This window comes from Talpa occidentalis, unplaced genomic scaffold, assembly GCF_014898055.3.
Source record: "Talpa occidentalis isolate TD23 unplaced genomic scaffold, MPIMG_talOcc4v2.1 talOcc4.13, whole genome shotgun sequence".
Classification (NCBI taxonomy): Eukaryota; Metazoa; Chordata; class Mammalia; order Eulipotyphla; family Talpidae; genus Talpa; species Talpa occidentalis.
This window is the reverse complement of record NW_023601322.1, coordinates 1,452,722-1,470,095: the sequence shown is the minus strand read 5'-3', so window position 1 is coordinate 1,470,095 and position 17,374 is coordinate 1,452,722. Positions and strand designations below refer to the sequence as shown.

At 45.4% G+C, this 17,374-nt stretch overlaps 1 long non-coding RNA gene across 1 annotated transcript in view; it reads left to right on the top strand.

Moving 5' to 3' along the window:
* Positions 1 to 3,635, top strand: part of LOC129145664 (uncharacterized) — a 60,976-nt gene extending 57,341 nt beyond the window's left edge. Inside the window, exon 4 of the long non-coding RNA XR_008551583.1 lies at positions 3,570 to 3,635. This is a non-coding gene — a long non-coding RNA (uncharacterized LOC129145664). The remainder of the gene's footprint in view (positions 1 to 3,569) is intronic.
* The last annotated feature ends 13,739 nt before the right edge of the window (positions 3,636 to 17,374 follow it).

Below are 17,374 nucleotides of genomic sequence, written 5' to 3'. Positions count from 1 at the left end.
GGCGGGCCCGCAGCTGTCCGGCCCCACAGGTGCGTGGAGGCTCCTGCAGCCCTGCCCGGCCCTGGCCTTCTAATGTGGCCTCCGCGGCGGCCGAGCCCCCTCCGGACCCACAGGCGGCCGAGTTTTCCCGACGCCCCCAGGGCGGGGATGCCTCACGAGGGTGTCCTCTCTGGCCCTCGGGTGATCGCTTGCGGGACAACGACCCAGGCGCTGGGACACTGCGGGCGAGCTCGGCTCCTCGCGCCGCTGGGCCGCAGGGGGAGAGACCCGGGGGGCGCCAAGGTGCGGGAGGAAGGGCGCGCGCGAGGAGGGGCCCTCCAGGGGGGCAGTTAGGGCTGCGGAGCGGCGGGGAGCGGGCGGGGAGCGGGCGGAAACTGCGCTCTCGGGGCGTGGGAAGGGAAGGTGGAGAGGGAGCCAGCGGCTCCTGGGCAGAACAGGGTCTAGGGAGGATTCCAAAATTATTTTCATTAATAATAAAAAAAATAAATAAAGGGTTGTTCCCTGCAGGCTGTGCTCGCGGCTCTCCTGGGCCTCCCCGCCGAGAGAGGCCGCCGGCCGGGGTCCACCCAGCAATCCCGGGGATGTGCGCCGGGACCTGGATAATCACCACATACAAACCAGGCCTTTGCAGAAAACAGAATAATTAAAAATGTCACTCTTATTGCACACGTTTGCTTTATTTAGGAGCAGGTGGAGGCGAGGACCTGGGGGCAAATAAATACCTCTTAACTGGTGTAATATAAAACAGTTTTTTTTCTTTTAAATTATTATTATGACTTAGGGCATTTCATTAAAATTGATCAGTCAGATTTAATGCGGGATTGACTGCTGTGAATTTGTAAATTTACCTTAAAGTAAAACCAATTTGTGTCAAAAAAATCTACAAACAAATCACTCAAGTGACTATTAGAACGTGAATTTCTGGGTGTGCGAGTTTGGCGAGGGCACAGCCGGATGGACACGTCCGGGAGCGCAGTCAGCGGTGACCTGCGAGGCCAGGGGCCCACGGCCGTGGGGCGTGAACCTGCGCGCTCCGCACCCGTGTCTTTCCCTGGAGGCCCTGCCGCCCGGGCCCCACGGCTGGGTGGTGCGGGATGGAGGGTGCGCTGCGCCGCTGTCCTGGCAGGCTTCAAGGGCCTGCCCGCAGGGAATGTGGGGCTGGAAAGGTGACCCGGGGGCCTGGCACCGGCTCTGCTCCTCCTGGGCAGCGAGAAGCACGTCCTGCACATGCTGTGGCTGCAGAAAGTGCCAGGCGGGCCAGGGAACCCCGCACTGCTGCCCTGCGCCCTGGTCTGCTCCGCAGCTTCCTTCCATTGGTTTCCTTCTTCAGTGCGGAGGCTTCCCTCACTCCTGACACCTCCAATTATTTGGGGGCGGGGCTCATGCTATGAAAGGAGAACCTGACAAAACAGCAGGTGTGTCTTGTACAAAGCATCAGCAAGAGCTTGCTGTTATGAAGTGCATGTTCTGAGGCACAAATTTATTGCAAATACGTGTATTCCACGACACATGGCAGGTTGGAAGTCTTGGTAAAATCCATGACAGCCTCTCTATTTTGTGTACTGAAAACGTAACTCTCTAGTGGATGATTATTCCTGCACCGTTCCAAGTCCTTCCTGTTTCAGCTTTGATTTTTAAGAATTCTTAACATGTTCCTTTCGGCGTTTATCAAGAAACCTGCAAACCACAGGGCTTTCTGCTTGCCTGAAATAAGTTGGGAGGATAAAGCTCTGTCCATGAATGTGAATAAAACTCTGGAGCGCACGTGGAGACTGAAGACTCCCGGTGTCCCAGAGCTGGTGGTGTTCCCTGGGCTCCCTGCAGCGAGACAGGCAGGCCCTGGCAGCTCTTCCACGGTGACAAGGATGCGTCTGCTGATTTTAATTTTATCAAACTGATCTGGATTTGATTATGAAGTTATATATAAGGATATATTTTATTACATATGCATATATTTGAAATCATATGTAACAAATCTATACAGTAATATATCACACACTATATAAGTAAATGAGTTGTACATAGTATTACATCAAGCCATATATAAGCCTAAGAAGATACTCGGAGAAGTGCATGTTTTCCAGGTGCTTCTAGGTGTAACTGATTGCACATAACCAGGGCGCCTGCGGTAGACTCTGATTCTTCGGCCCACCACCGTCACCTTTTTTTAGAGCCATCTAGTTGCCGAGACAACTGAGGACGCCCACTCAGAGCAGGGCCCAGAGGCTGATCTCACGCTGCAGCCTTTGCTCTCCGAACCTTAAGAAGCCGGTCCCTGGGCGCCAGCGGCTCTGCCTCACCTGACCCCCATGTCAGTGGCCGTGAGCCTCATCCCCCGTGTTCCCCATGGAGACAACTCTCCAGGAGTCCCTGCAGGTGACGCGAGGCACACCTCCTCAGTCTTGGTTGGAGACGCCGTGTCTGACAAGTGAGACCGCTCTCGGGGGGCTAGGAGGGCCCCTGCTCTTGTGTCAACAAAAGAGCAAGCAATTGCGTTGTTCTCAGGATGTTCACTGTCCAGTCCCGGCCATCGGGCAAGTCTCAGGACAAAGCTGGTGCGCGGACCGGGCACGCACAGGCGGGGAGAGGCGCGTGGGGCTGTACTCTGCCCCCAAGCTGCGCGTCCACCAGCTGGCCCAGCGGCCCATCCCGTGAAAAAGCAAATCGTTGTTGAAGCCCGTCCGAGTCTGGGCTTTCCTTCTTGAGACGGGAGTATCCTAATTGACACGTTATCTGCTGATAATTGTCGCCAACAAGAACACAAACATTGACCGGCAACTGGCGCTGTTACTACTTACTATTTAATGAAACTTGCTAGGATGTAAACTGCTCATTACCTTTATTGATGATGCTTCTGTCCGAGGATGACTTGTGCCCGGAACAAGAGACTTAAAATTCACAATGCACTTGGGCTGTGGGGGATTTGGGGGGGAAACACCTCCTCCAAAAGAGGGCACGTGACAGTCAGGGCAGCCCCTGCTTGGGAGGAGCACCAGCTGCTGATGACAATCAAGACGTACAATGCGCTGAGTAGGATGGAGATGCTTTAAGCCCAGGTGAGCAACATCAAGCAAGCAAGACCGAGGTCCCGTGACAGGTGAAGCCCAGGAACGCATCGCCAGGGAGTGGACCCTGAGTGCGCCTAGAAACCCCGGGCTCCAGAACCCCTGACCCGTGGTCCAGGATCGGCGGCCGACCCCTTGGTTCTATGCGCAGGGGCTGTGGAAAGGCGCTTGGTAACTCGTCCCCATAAGCTCTGTTTGCACACCATGCAGCCACCCCGTTACGAAAAGCAGTGGACTGCATCTACAGGAATGTGGTCAACCAGTTTGTCCATCTGTATAATATTGAGTCACTTAGAATAAGAAAGCAAATTGGGAACGGAGAGGGTGAGGGTTGGTTCCAGGATCCCCCACGGACTCTACAATCCAAGGATGCTCAAGTCCCTTACAGGAAATAATGGGGTGTTTGAATATGAATATGATCTGTGCAGACTGAGTGTCACTCGCGTTACTCGTAACACCTGAGCAGTGTGCACGGGCGCGAACCACCGCTGTCTGCTTGTCCAGGGAGACGTGACAGGGAAGAGCCCATATGGGTCCAGCACAGACACGACTGCCCCAGGGGTGCCTCTGAGATGCTGTCTGCGCGGCTGGCCCGATGCGGAGTCCGGGACACAGGAGAGAGGTGAGAGCAATTATTTGCCCTGGAAGAGATCGTCCCCGGGCTTTCAGAGTTTAACACTTCGTTGTCAGACAAGTCATGATTGACTCTTCCCCATGATGAGATCAACACCATTCTTTTTAGCTCTCCAAACCTCCAAGCGCACGTTCTTTTTTTAAAATTTTTTTAAAAAATTTTTACATCATTGTTCATTTTTAAACAATTTCTGCTTCCCCCACCCCCTCAGGTGTCGTCCCCATAGAGTTTCCTTCCCCAAGGCCCCGGGCACCATCACCCCAGTCCCCTGTGCCCCTCCTGCCCTCCGACCCCGCTCCCGCCTCCTCCCCTGCAGGATGGCTCTGATTTATAATTGTCCGTTTTTGCTTTGTTGTGTTTTGTACTGTTGTCATTTTTTTTACACTGATGTCTTATTGGGTTCCCCTATATTCCTGCTATAAGTGAGACCATCCGGTATTTTTCTTTTTCCTTCTGGCTTATTTCACTGAGCATCATTCCTTCTAGCTCCATCCACGTTGCTGCGAATGGCATGAGTTTCTCTTTTTTGATGGCTGAGTCATAAGCACACGTTCTTTATGGAATCACCCCAGTTCCCCAAACATTGGACTGAGGCTTTATCCCTGCTCCTTTTGGAGGGCATTTCTGTTTTATCTTGGTCACATTGTTATTTATATTATTTTTGTACTTATTATGACATCTTTATATTCCTGTTATATGAATAATTTTTAACATAAAAATATGCTTTTTTGAAGAGTGAATTAAAGCCAGAATTTTCTGTGCCATGTTTACCAGAAATTGATAACTTACTTGTTGTAGTAAAAATAATGTTTGATTTATCATGAAACTACTACATGTTCACTGTAGAAAAACCAGAAAATAGAAAAAAATTAAAATAAAGAAAATATTTTAAAACCCATTTAATTCCAAAGATAATCACTGCTGACTTTATATGATTCAAAGTATGTAAGCGTGTGCATATTTCAGTTTATGCAGGTGGATTAGCACTCTTCATATTGCTTCTTCGGTCGATTTTTTTTAACTTAACCTCTATATTTCGGTAAAAAGTTGTTTACAATGTATGTTGTTCTTCTCATGTGCTTCTACACATGGTTATTGTTTCAGTCCTCTAATTCTGCACATTTGTCTGTTATTAATTCCAGTTTTACTAGGATTGTTGAGTTTAAATTTCTGGTAACCAACCAAGTCTTTGGTGCATTCTTAATTAACACCTGCACACAAATGATCCAGAGGATTACAAGGTTGAATTGAATGCATGTTTTTTCAAGCTTAACATGCTTGTAGGATAGTTGTTTCTTCTTTGTGAATTATTAGTTGATAAATTTTGACCACTTTTAAAATATAAGAAATTGCTCTTTGTATTAATTTATAATGTTTTTCTTCTATTATAACTAGTAAGCCCTTGTCCTATATTGCATATATTTTACTTATTTGGTCTGACTCTGAATTTATTTACTGAACTTTTTGGCAGGTTGAGCCCATTGGACATTTCCTTGATAATTTAATTATTTGCTTAAAAAGAGCTTCCCAATTTTAAGTGTCTTTACACACGCATTGATTTTTTCAACCTCTCTATGATTTGACTTCCTATGTTCTAACTTACTATTTTTAGCATTCCTATTACCATTCCATTGATTTTAATAATTTAGCTGATTTCAGTGGACTCTAGGTTTTCTTAGGCTGCCATATGAAGAAATAATAATTCCATTTTCTTTCAAATCCTTATACAAATTTTCTGTTTTCATCCCTTATTACATTGGTTAGGAAGTCAATGATATAAAATTACAGTGATAAAATCATGCATTATTATGTTCTGCTAAACATTAATGGAATTCTCTTTTTCCTTTTCTTTTGCTTATCTTTCCTCATAAAACGTTATATTGTCTTTTGGCTTGAAACGATCTCTTTTTTATGTTAAAGAAGAATCAGTTCATCCCAAATTTAGCAGACAAATGTATATGAAATTTCACTCATCAGTTTTTTTGTGATTTATCATGGTAAAGTATAACTTTGCTCTTTTTACTATTGATATGATAAATAATGTGCACGAATTTTCTGTTTTTGCAGCACTCTCAAATTTCTAGAGTAGAGCCTATTTGTTTTTATATTATTAATAATCCGCTGAGTTTTGCTAGAAATGTTGTCTGTGTTGATAAGTGAATTTAGCCTCTGTTCCCTTTCTTATTATGTTCCCATGTTGTTTTTTTCTCCATCTGTTTCTCAATTCTGGAATATTTTATATATCAGGGATAGAATGTGTTCATTGGAAGTGTGAATGAAATTGCCAATTATAATTATGGAGTGATGTTTTAATAGAAAACTTTTTTTTCTCTTTGAAAACTTTGGGAATTCCTTCTATAGTTATGGGTCAGATTTAAGCCTAGTATGTTTAGTCTTATTGCCTAACTGATCAATTTAATTAGCACAGAATTATCTGTCTCTTTTTATCTCACCTATATCTATTTTTAAATCTTTTTAGCTAGCTTAACCAATAGACCTCAGTTAACCTCAATATACAATGACTTTTTAAAATATGGATCTTTGTTTATCTCACACATGACAATTGTAAGGTGGGAAATTTAGGTCAAGTGGGCACTTGTGTCTTCCAAGTTCTTTCAGGAACATAGGTCCCTTCCTGTTTTCCCCTCGCCATCCCCAGTAGCCTCATTTTCTGCATGGTTGACACTCAGTCACAATAGCTGACTCGTGCCAGTGGGAAGAGGGGAAGTAAGAGATAGTTCTCAAGTGTTAATTTCCAAATCCAGAAATGGCTCACATCTTGTTCACATCCCATTAGTGAGAGAGGCATGTGACGGCGCCTGGCCGCAAGAGAAGTGGAGAGCCGTGGTCTAGCTCAGTCAGAATGTATGAGGAGGCTAAAATTCTGTAGCACTGAGCAACGGAGAATGGGTTTCACAGGACAGCCACAAATCCTCCATGGTTGTCTTCTGCCTTGCAGATGGGGGGCGGGGGGAATACCACTCCAGTTTAAGTAGAATTAACAGAATAAAAACTTTCATATCCTAAAAAAAAAATTACCTTATTATGTGCTAAAAAGTCCCTCCTTTTCTAAATTATATTATTTGAAATTCTGGTCCTTGTTTTAAGAGGCGCAGAGACTATCCAATGTAGAACAAAAAGAATTGCTTGCCATCTAAAAATGCCTTTATCCCAACATAGTTGAAAGAAACATTTACCCACAAAATAAGACTAAGGGAAAGACTTGTTGCTTTCTTTTTTTAAAAAAAGATTTTATTTATTTATTTATTTATACAAGATCTGGGGTACAGGCCAGATGTGCAGGAGGGTGAGGAGGATTCACCAGAGACAGAGCAGGCAACAGAACAGGCAGACTGATGAAATATACTGCTGAGGGGAGCAGCGGGCACGACAGGAGAGGTCTGCCTCACCATGTGGGATCCTCGCTGGCTGGCCGGGATCAAACCCGACTGCCTGCACCACCAGGGGAGGCCCCTTGTTGTTTTCTTAATTCTGTGAAAATCTCACATGAAGAAGAGAAAACAAGCTAGAGAAGAATGTTACAATGATTGCAAAGCTGATCTGATATGCCTATGATCTTTTCTGGAATTATTTTTTAATGAAAAGTATAATTGGTTCTACATATCTTTAATCAATATTTTTTGAGCTTATACTGCTGAACAAATCCTTTGTTAGGAGCCAGGAATATAATGATAAGAAAGATGTGACCCCACCCCCATTCTGACCTAGTCATATCATACAGTACATATTTTTAACTACATTTCCAGTTTTCTTCAATAATTGAATCTCGTTATTCTGAGAACATTTCGAATTCTGCTTCTTTATATTAGCTTAGTTGACTCAATAATTAGTTGTTAGTTAATGGAATATAAGCTGAAATAGAAACTATATCAATATCTTTTGCAAAAATCTGTCTATGCCTTAAAATTGTTCTTTGAAAAATAGGCAGAAAACTGTGTTTTAAATGCCCAATTAGTGAATGCAATCTAGAATCAGGTGGTGAAAACATTTTGAAACAAGTTGGGCAATTTACTCAATCTTGCTTCATCTTGAATTTAAATTTGATCTACAGGGCCCAAGGGGATTAAACAATGCTTTAAAATGCACATTGTATGGAAAGTCTGATTTCTATGTGAAATGCGATTTTCAAATTCACACTTCCTTTCCTGCTATGTATCAAAGCTTGTTTTTTGCAAGGTCATCACTACTGTTCACCACACCAAGACAAAAGGAAGAAAAACCCTTTTGTATCAAGTACCCTAATTTTAGTTACAATCATTTATAGAAGTCAAGAAAAAATACAGTGAGAGAAACTGTGAGAAATCCAAAGCTTCTAATTACTCAGTCTAAGCAAGGAAATCATAAATCGTTTTCCTCTTTTTAATATATATACATTTAGGAAGGAGTGGGCATAGTGGAGAAAAAATATGTTGAAAACATATTCTCTTAAGAAAAGTATGTTACAAGAGTCATTTTTTAAATAATTGTTTTATATTTTTATATTTAAGTGCATATATATTAATAGTAAGGTTTAAAGGTACTTAAGAACTATATGGGCATTTATAGGCAAAGGCTTTCTTGAAAGGCTCCCTAGAACTGGACTTGCGGTTTATTTATTTAGTTAGTTATTTTTAAGATTTATTTATTTATGCACACAAGAGCTGGGGTACAAGCCAGAGCTGGGGTGGGGGGAAGGTGAGAGGATTTACCAGAGACAGAGTGGGGAACAGAATAGGCAGACTGACCAAAGTACACTGCTGAGGGGAGCAGCGGGTGAGTCAGAAGAGGTCTGCTGCGCCTGTGGGTTGCTCCCTGGCCAGGGATTGAACTCGTGCTGAGGAGGCTGCATACAGCTTCATAGCTTGTATCTTAACTCCTTGTGCCACCATGGAGGCCCCTTGGGGTTTATTTAGAAACAGAAATATCTGAACCTAATAAAAATACTAGCCTACCAGTCTCATGACTCTCCTGTCTACCAAACAGAATAGAGAGAATGTCTTTCCCCCCTTGGAAAGTGCCTCTGTGCTCCTCCTGGGAATTCCTCAGGCCCACTGGGCCCCCGAGCTTGGTCACACACATGGGCCTGGTCTCATTCTTCATGTACATGACAAATGGCTTGTGTACTTCATGAGTTTCCTTTCAATCAAAATAGCATTTTTGAGATTCAGCTGGATTTTGTATGCATCAACAGCGTGTTCCTTTCCTGAGTCAGAGATGCTGATGCCTCTTTATCCATCCTCTTCTTGATATGCATCTTGGTTGCTTTTACTTCAGGGTATTTTATGTTTATATATAACTGTATATTATAGAATTTATATAGCATATGTATGATGTATTATGCTCTGTATATAGGATATATATTGTGATATATTATAATATATATTTTATAGGTATACACACAGAGACACAAATATTTGCCAATTTCTTCCAAAAAGAGTGATGGTAATATCTTTAGGTCAATTTATAGATGAATTTCAAATGAATGGACGTATTACATGACTGTGTCTTCTGATCCATGAACATGGTATAGCTCCCTATCTGTTTGGTCTCTAGGCTCTTCTAATTGAGTTCATCCCCCTCAGGAAGAGTGGCTGAGCTTTTTGGCCTCACAACCTGCCTTTCTCCAGGCATATCTCCCTGCACCTCTCCTTTATATATTTGTGACACCACATAGGGAGCAAGCGGCTAGGACAAGGACCTGATTCTCCTGGAATAGCCCCTGCTCAAAGAATGGGTGGTTTTTCCTGCTTCTTCTTACTGGTGAACTTCTGCTCTGTGAGTAAGTGGGATGGAGGCAATAGGGAGCCCAGTGTTCCAGTCTGTGACACCTGGTGTATAGCTTCCACCAAACAAGAAGGGGCTATGGGAAAGCAAGAGATCTGGTCCTCTCAGCCAGACCTATCTGATAATAGAACTTCTGCAACCCAGGGAAGGGGAGATGGAAGCTCCTAGTGACTTGGTCCTCCCATAACTGGGTTTAGAGGGATCCACCTTCTTGGCTGCCCCACTGGAGCAGAGCCCCCAAGAAGAACATCTGCAATGCTGACCTCTTTGGGGAGGTAAGGCTGAAGTGTATTGGGTCTCAAATGCCACAGGTTTTTACTGTTATTACTGAGATGTAAAGGTTTTTAAACATTTCACCATTTTGGAGAGACCCACAGGACAATTATAAAGACTTTAAATGATTGTTTTTTAATAATTTTTACCAGTTAAATGGTTGCTTTGCTGGAGAGATGGTCTGGGTGACTCCTCACTCTTATCATTTCAGAAGTCCTGCATCCAAGCTCATTGGCTTTTTGATGCTCTATTTTAAGACCACAACAACCATGAGGAAATACGGCTCTTCTTGAAACCATGGTTAGTGGGAAGAAACCCAAAACCAAAGGCAAACATGAAACACAGCTCCAAGTCCACTTTCACTCAGGCCCCCTGCCCCCAGAGCTCCAATGCCCCTCTAGGCTGAGCGCGGCTTGGGTGTGAGTGGCATGCCCAGGCCTGGCCTGTTCCGTTGTCTGTGCTCTCGGTGGGCGGCTGACGTTCACCAGTTACTTCTTTCTCGATTCTGAATGCTGTGGCACAGGCTTCTGTCCCCTCAAGGTTGGGGGCTCTAGGTCTCCTTACAAGGCAGTAAAGTCATTTTCTCCATGGACTAACACTAAGGGGAAAGCCTGAAGGGACTCCTGAGCAAGCTTTCTTCTCTTCCAATATGAATATTCAGATAAATAATAGGTTTTAGGGGAAGATATTCCCATTTTCAGAGTCTTAGACAATGCTTTCCCGATCTTAGTGGACATAGCAAATGAAAGAGAAATGATGCCCGTTTAGGTGAACTTTCATGAAGCCAAACGCAGCTACTTTAAAGGGCAGATTCTGAGCTTGTGTCTCTTGCTGTTGTAATAAAATCACCATAGTAGATGGTAACCTTGCTTGACTTGATGTTAATATAATTATTTTATATTTTTGTTTTATATTAGTCACTGAATATGATTTACAAGTCATTATTTCCCAAATCATGGAACTGTGGCTCTCACCTGTGGGGGGGTGACATTTCAGGTAGACATTTCAGGTCTTGAGGGGAATGAGAGCCGTTCTCCTCAGTCCCTGGAGAGGTATTTGAGACCATACAGAGACTTTTCTCACCATTGAAATCTACACAGCTGATGTAGGATCTGGTAGAGGTCTAGAGAAATTTGGACAAAGGGTTATAATCTATTCAACATTTTACCTTTTGCTACCATAAACTCCCTATGAGAAACAGAAATCTTAAGTCAGGATAACATTTATCACTTCTGTGTAATTTATCAGGAACATGATATCGACATAGAAGGGAATCTGATTAGTCCAACAATTTACTTTCCATGTAAAAGAGATCACTTATTTTTCAGTAACCATGCTAATTTCCAGGAAGCTATAATGAGATTTTTGTTATTAAGGAATAATCACCCAATTCATTTAATGAAGTCTAAAAAGCATATAAAACAGAGTGCTTGCCAAAAATAGAGCTACACATTTGTTTACGTTTCAAGATTTTTTAATTTTAGTTCACAAGAAGGTGTTGCATTATTATGACAAATATGTCAATAAAGGAATACCTAATTTTGCTATATTAATTGATTGGGAAAGATATGGTTCAATCAGATGTTTTACACAGAATATGTAGAAAGTATACATATTTGGTGAAATCATTTTCCACAAGCTGAAAGATACAGATCCCTGGAAGTACCTTATTCCTTTTTTGTGAGGCAAATGAAGGTAGTCATTTGATTTTATCCAGAGCCTATTTTTAGAATTTAGCTAATTTGATAGTTCTGTGGGATCACTGGTATTTGTATCTGAGCAAAATGAGAAATAAAAGTGCCAATAAGGATCTGAATTTAATGATTTCATTTCCCCCTTTTCCTCATCTTTCCTAGTTCCACGTGACTTTATTTGGCATTGACTAAAGATGCTAGAATTTAGAAATTTTAGTGAAGAGTAATTTGAGTCAAGTTGAGTGATTTATATCAAATTGTCCAAGAATGTCTTTCGTGGATGATGGTGATGATGATGATTATGAAGAATGTTATCCCTTCTGGAGCGTGTTCTGTGCACCAGGCACCACTGAAGGCACTCTGCATGTGTCAATTCATTCAATCCTTGTGACAACACTGTGAGTTTAAGAATGGAAGGTAAAGGTTCGCATGGCACTGGGTAAATAAGCTGAGGATCTCCATCAGCCAGAGCAACCTTGGACCATACTGACACACCAAGGGGACTTTGAAAAGAGGCAGACACCTCAGCCCCCAACCCCCCTAAACCAAAGACTGATGAAATCGGCCTGGGTAGAGTCCAAGCATTGACAGGTATTTGAAAAATTACCTGATGTGATTTGCTGTGCCGTTAGTGTTGAGAGCTGCAGCTCGGGCTGGGTCTTTCACTTAGCAATTGTGTGTCTCAGGCACACCACCTAGCCCCCAGAGCATCATCTGGAAAGCAGCAGTGATAGCCATCTTCATAGCCCATAAATCAGATGTTGCTCCAGAAAGCAATACGTTATTGTTTGCTAGTAGACTTTAAAATCTGAATTAATTAAACTGGTCATTGTATTAAAAATCATCTTATCTGTGCACAAAACCAAGGGGACATGAGGAGGAGATGTAAAAATACGGAACTGGGTAGTTTAGCATTAAGTCTGCTGTGCACCCAACACTGTCGGGTGCGTAAACAAGCAGCCCCTGCTGCTCTTCCTGCCCTGCTGGCTGCAGAGTGGCCGCCTGGACATGGCCCCCGGCACAGCTTCTGAGAACGGAGCTCATTGCTCGTTTCTTGGCTCTCAAGGATTCAAAGTGAAAACTTTTCCTTTCTTTGTCCTACCCTGAGCAATCTAGCTGGTTCTGGGAAAGGGCCCAGAAGACATAAATTTAAACACAGAAGAATACATACGTGGGATGATGGAACCGCTGCCAAGAAATCTATTTCCAGACACAGAGCCCAGCCCCAGGAGCAGCGCGCACGGCGCAGGGCAGCCTCAGCAAGGCTGGTCAGGATGGGGGAAATCACAGGGGAAAAAAAGATAGGCTTTTATTTGGGGGAGTCACATTAAATTTGAGAATCATTTGATCAAAACATACACAGATGGCTGGTTTATTGTGAACCTGATTGCTGCGAATCGTGAATACTTGAAAACAGGGTCGTGTTTAGATCATACTGGCTATACCCTTCCAGTTCCATCAGAACTCCAAAATGTGGACTGTGTGTTGGGATGTTTCATAGAAGAATTTGGTTTTCCATGAGCTTTAAGGGACTCTGGAAGGCAAAGAAAACTCAAGGCTGCTGATGCAGTTAAGAAAGAAGCATATTGCACTGTGAAATTCTTTCAAATTCTACAGGATCCATAGGTATATGAGAGACTTTTATTCCTGGAAAGCTTTTTTATTATACTATAATATAGAATAATGTATATAGTACATGAAAACATTTGACTGTATATTTATATTATTTATAAAAAAAAAACGATCAAAATTTATTTAAAATCCCACATGTCGATAGGTGTCCATTCCCATCTGGACTTGGCATGTCCTGCAGGATGAGAACTTGTGCCTCTGGCAGACAGCGGGGGCCCTCCTCCGACAACCCCGCGAGGGGCGCACCTCTCCATGAGTGTGGTCCCCAGGTGGGCACCCCCGTCCTCTAAATCAGAGACAAATATGAGTAAAACATTTTCTTTCCATTTAAATGTGTTTCTAAATTGCATGAAATGACTCAAGCTCATAACATTCCTTTGGCAAACTGGCAGATGCGGATTTTTGTCACATAAATTAGTCGCAGCCTGAGCCAAAGACTTACTTTCTCCCTCTCCCTCTCATCTTTGACAGGAGTGTACACAAGAGCTGAACAATGCCAAGACTAATATTGTTTTAAATGGATATACGCTACGTTTTAAAAGGAAGGAAATAAATGTCAGATTGGGCTATTGGATCACAAATAAGTCAGGCTGCTGCAGCTGCCAGCAGAAGCCTCTCAGCCCTTCACATGCCCTGATTGATAACTATTGACTTTCTAATTAGCCTTTCAGATTGCTCTAAGAGATCCCCAGTCCTCATTTCTCCCAAGTGGTGTTTTCACCAGAGTCTCAGCAACCCCTCCCTGGCACGTGTGCACAGCCTTATCTCACTCAGCTCCTCCCTCTGGGTCTCATCCGCTCTCCCTCTGCCTGGCCCTCAGCTGTGGCCTCTTCTCTCTGCTCTGCTCTCCTTCCACACCCACTCCCAGGCAGTCTCGTTGGTTTTCACCATTTTCAGTGGCCATCTGAATGCCCTCCCTGGGGAGGCACAGCAGAGTACCAGCAACTGTGGTGCTAGAAGCATTTGGAGCTGATCTTCTCACCATGCTGGAGAACAGAGGTGTGAAGTGGAGGTGTGGCAGGTCTCGCTCCCCTGGGCCTCCAGGATGGACCCTTCCAGCCTGTTCCAGCTGACTATAGCTCTGTGTTCACACGCTATGCTCATACCCTCTTGAGGGGTTAGACTGCGAGGGCGGTGTCGAGCCATCTTTGCATTCCAAGTACCCGGCACAGTTCCTGGGGCTCAGCAGGAAAGCCGTCAAAGCTTCAATGACGTGCTTGGCAGCTGTGGGCAGTGGCAGTGAAGCAGTGACAAGGGCCATGTCAGTCGTCTGGATCTGACCTGGAAGCACCAACTCCATCAAATGAATGACAGTTGACTGAGGGGAGTTACATGAAGCAGTTTTCATTCCCCAGCCCAGAACCAGGCATGAAGGATCATCAAGAAACAAGGACGCAGGGAGTTTCTCTCCTTGGTGGCCTGAGGTGGCCTGGACAAGACACATTTCAATGCGACTGAGAAGGAGAAGCAGAGAATTCTCCTGGGAGACGACATGTGAGCAGGGACCGGAGCGGGGTGGCAGGGTGACTGACAGGTATTTAGGGAGTGTCCAGTGAGAAGCTCCAAAGGGAAAATGTCTGCAGTTTACACTTTCAGGTGGGTGCGTTAGTGGCCAAATGATTGTGAAAGTGATCAATTGAAATCCACCAACTGATGAAGAAATTTCCCATTATCTCTAAGCATTCTTTATAAACAAATGCTAATGACTGCTTCAGTTTAATATATGACTCGGTCATTTGTCATTTAGCCTTTTATTTCCTCTAAAAATCTATATCTAGTATGATACTTTTATTAAAATAATACCCCAAAGAACTGATTTGTGTATGCGCTCTTTGCGTGTCCATAATCTCAACTCTTAGAAATAGATTACTAAGCCACTGAATAGAATCAATTTTATTTTTTACCTCTTTGATAACATTTTAGGTTTTTGAGTGCATAAAACATATGTGTGATTCATCAGTCAAAAATATAGAGGAAGGTACATTGAAAGAATGTCCCTGTGAGTCCCCGCGCTTTCTCCACCTCTGCACCCTCCAGTGGGTAATTGTTTTAATTAATTTTTGCCTTACCATTCCCCCTTTTATAGTAATATGAAATACATATTTTATTTCACCTTCCTGACACAAAAGCAACATATTTATTATGTGAGAGTGTAAATTACGAATGCACACAAACTGTTCTCTACTGCACCTTTTCGCTTCTCATAAAGATCTTCCTTGCTGGTGACTGTGACGATTTATTATGTAGTTTTGTCGTTATTTGTTCAACATCGATTTCCTATTGATCCTCCTTTGAATGAGCGAGTCTTTTGCTCTTAGGACGAAATGAATAATCTGTTCTCGTGCTGTTTTACGTCTGACACGGGGAGGCCGCAGCTTCCAGAAAGGAAACCCGCGCAGGGCAGGGGCTGCAGGCCTCGGTCCTCGCGCACCCGGGAGGCGGGCGCTGCTCGGGAGTTTCCGCTCCCGACCGCCTCGCCCGTGGAAGGCGCGGGCCAGCTCCGTGGGCACTTTTCATCCACATCCCCCAGCTCGGCTCCCCAGACCTGCTGTGGATTCCGTGCCTGCCGTGGGGCGGGCATGAGGTCCTCCCCCGCGGCCCTGGCTTGGCGGCCCGGCCGGCCGTCGTCGCGGGAGAGGCGGGGGCCGTCGCGGGGCTCAGGCCTTCTCTGGCGTGGTGCGCGGCGCAGTTTCCAGCGCCGGGACAGGCCGTCCTGCAGGAGGGTTAGTATCCCGCCTCCCCGAAGCACGCATCAGTCAAGCCCCCAAACCTAAAGCCGCCGCGCGGCGCCGACTCCAGGACCAGCCGGGTCAGGGGGCGCCGGGGCTTCCGGCCGGTGTTGCCGCTGGTGGGTGCCCACGCGAACGGGCACGGGCCGGCGCTGGGCACCGGCAGGTTTGAGCGCCACGCGCCGTGGTCGCCCTCCCGGGCGCGCAGGGCTGGGAGGCTGGGGTGCGGGCGCTGCCCCCCGGGAAAGCGGCCCCCCCGGGGGCTGGACGAGCCTCACGTCGGGCTCAGGCCGGGCGGGCCGGCGCTCCCCGCCGCGCGCTCCTGGAGCGGTTCTGGTGTCCGCGCACCGCGCTCCCAGCCCCGCGGCGTCGGCTGAGCCTCGCCAGGCCGGACCCCGCGTGTCCACCGACACCCCAACTCCTAGCAAAGGCGCGCTCGCTGCCCCGAACCATTTGATTTATTTAAAGAGAAAATTTGTTGTTTGTCTAAATATTGAAATTCCTCAGGATGATTTTGAATTTTCACACACACACACAGGCGCACACACGCGCACACACACGCACACACACGCACGCACACGCATGCACACACACTGGTTCCGGCTGTTTCTGGGGACTGAATTAACAATCAAACCTTTTACTTTATTTTTTTTAAGATTTATTTATTCATTTATTTTTTATTTAGACATTTATCATTTTTTAAATTTTTTTAAACAGTATTTGCTCCCCCCCACCCCCTCAGAGTGAGTCCCGTAGAGTTTCCTTCCCCGAGGCACCCGTGCACCATCACCTCAGTCCCCTGTGCTCCTCCCGTGCGCTGCGAGCCGCGAGCCCCCGAGGCCCGGCCGGGAGGAGCGCCCCGGGAGGAGCACCCCAGCTCAGCCCAGGAGCAGAAGGCAGAGCCTCCCCGCCCAGGACCCGCTCAGCCCATGGGCGGCCATGCGCTCCAAAGCCACCCAAGAGTTACAGGACCCAAGAGTCTGCAGGACCCGCGTGGCCCCGGGAGCAGGCCTGCTGCAGGCCACCCCAGCTGCGCCTCCTGCCTGCTCTTCGTTCTTTCCTGAAAAACCCATTTTGCTGGTGAAATAACTGGGCGCTTATTTGTTCAAAGCCAACAGCAGCTAAGTGTGGAAGAAATTTCTAGCCAAAGCAAAGCCGACTCGTCTCCCGCGCCTGAGAGTCTGCGCGGGCCCCGGGGTTGGCCCGCGAGGGGTGCTGCCCACAGCGCTGCCCACGGCGCTGCCCACGGCGACCTGACTGCAAGTTTGGGTCTCGCGCCGGCACAGGTGGGTTAAGTCCTCTATTTACATGGAATCGGGTGGCCAGGGGTGGTGCTCCCGCGGTCGGTGCTCCCCTTTACTCATCAAAGTAAAACATGGAGCAATTAAAAAGGAACTAAAATATTGCCAGCACTTAGTCCTGTATGTGAGGGGGCTTTTTAATTTTATTTTATTACCTTTTATTTCAAACATAACATAAACCAAAAATTAATTACAGCAATTACATAAATTATTTGAAAATACATAATTCCAATAATTTCAGCGGTTGTATATTTAGGGACTC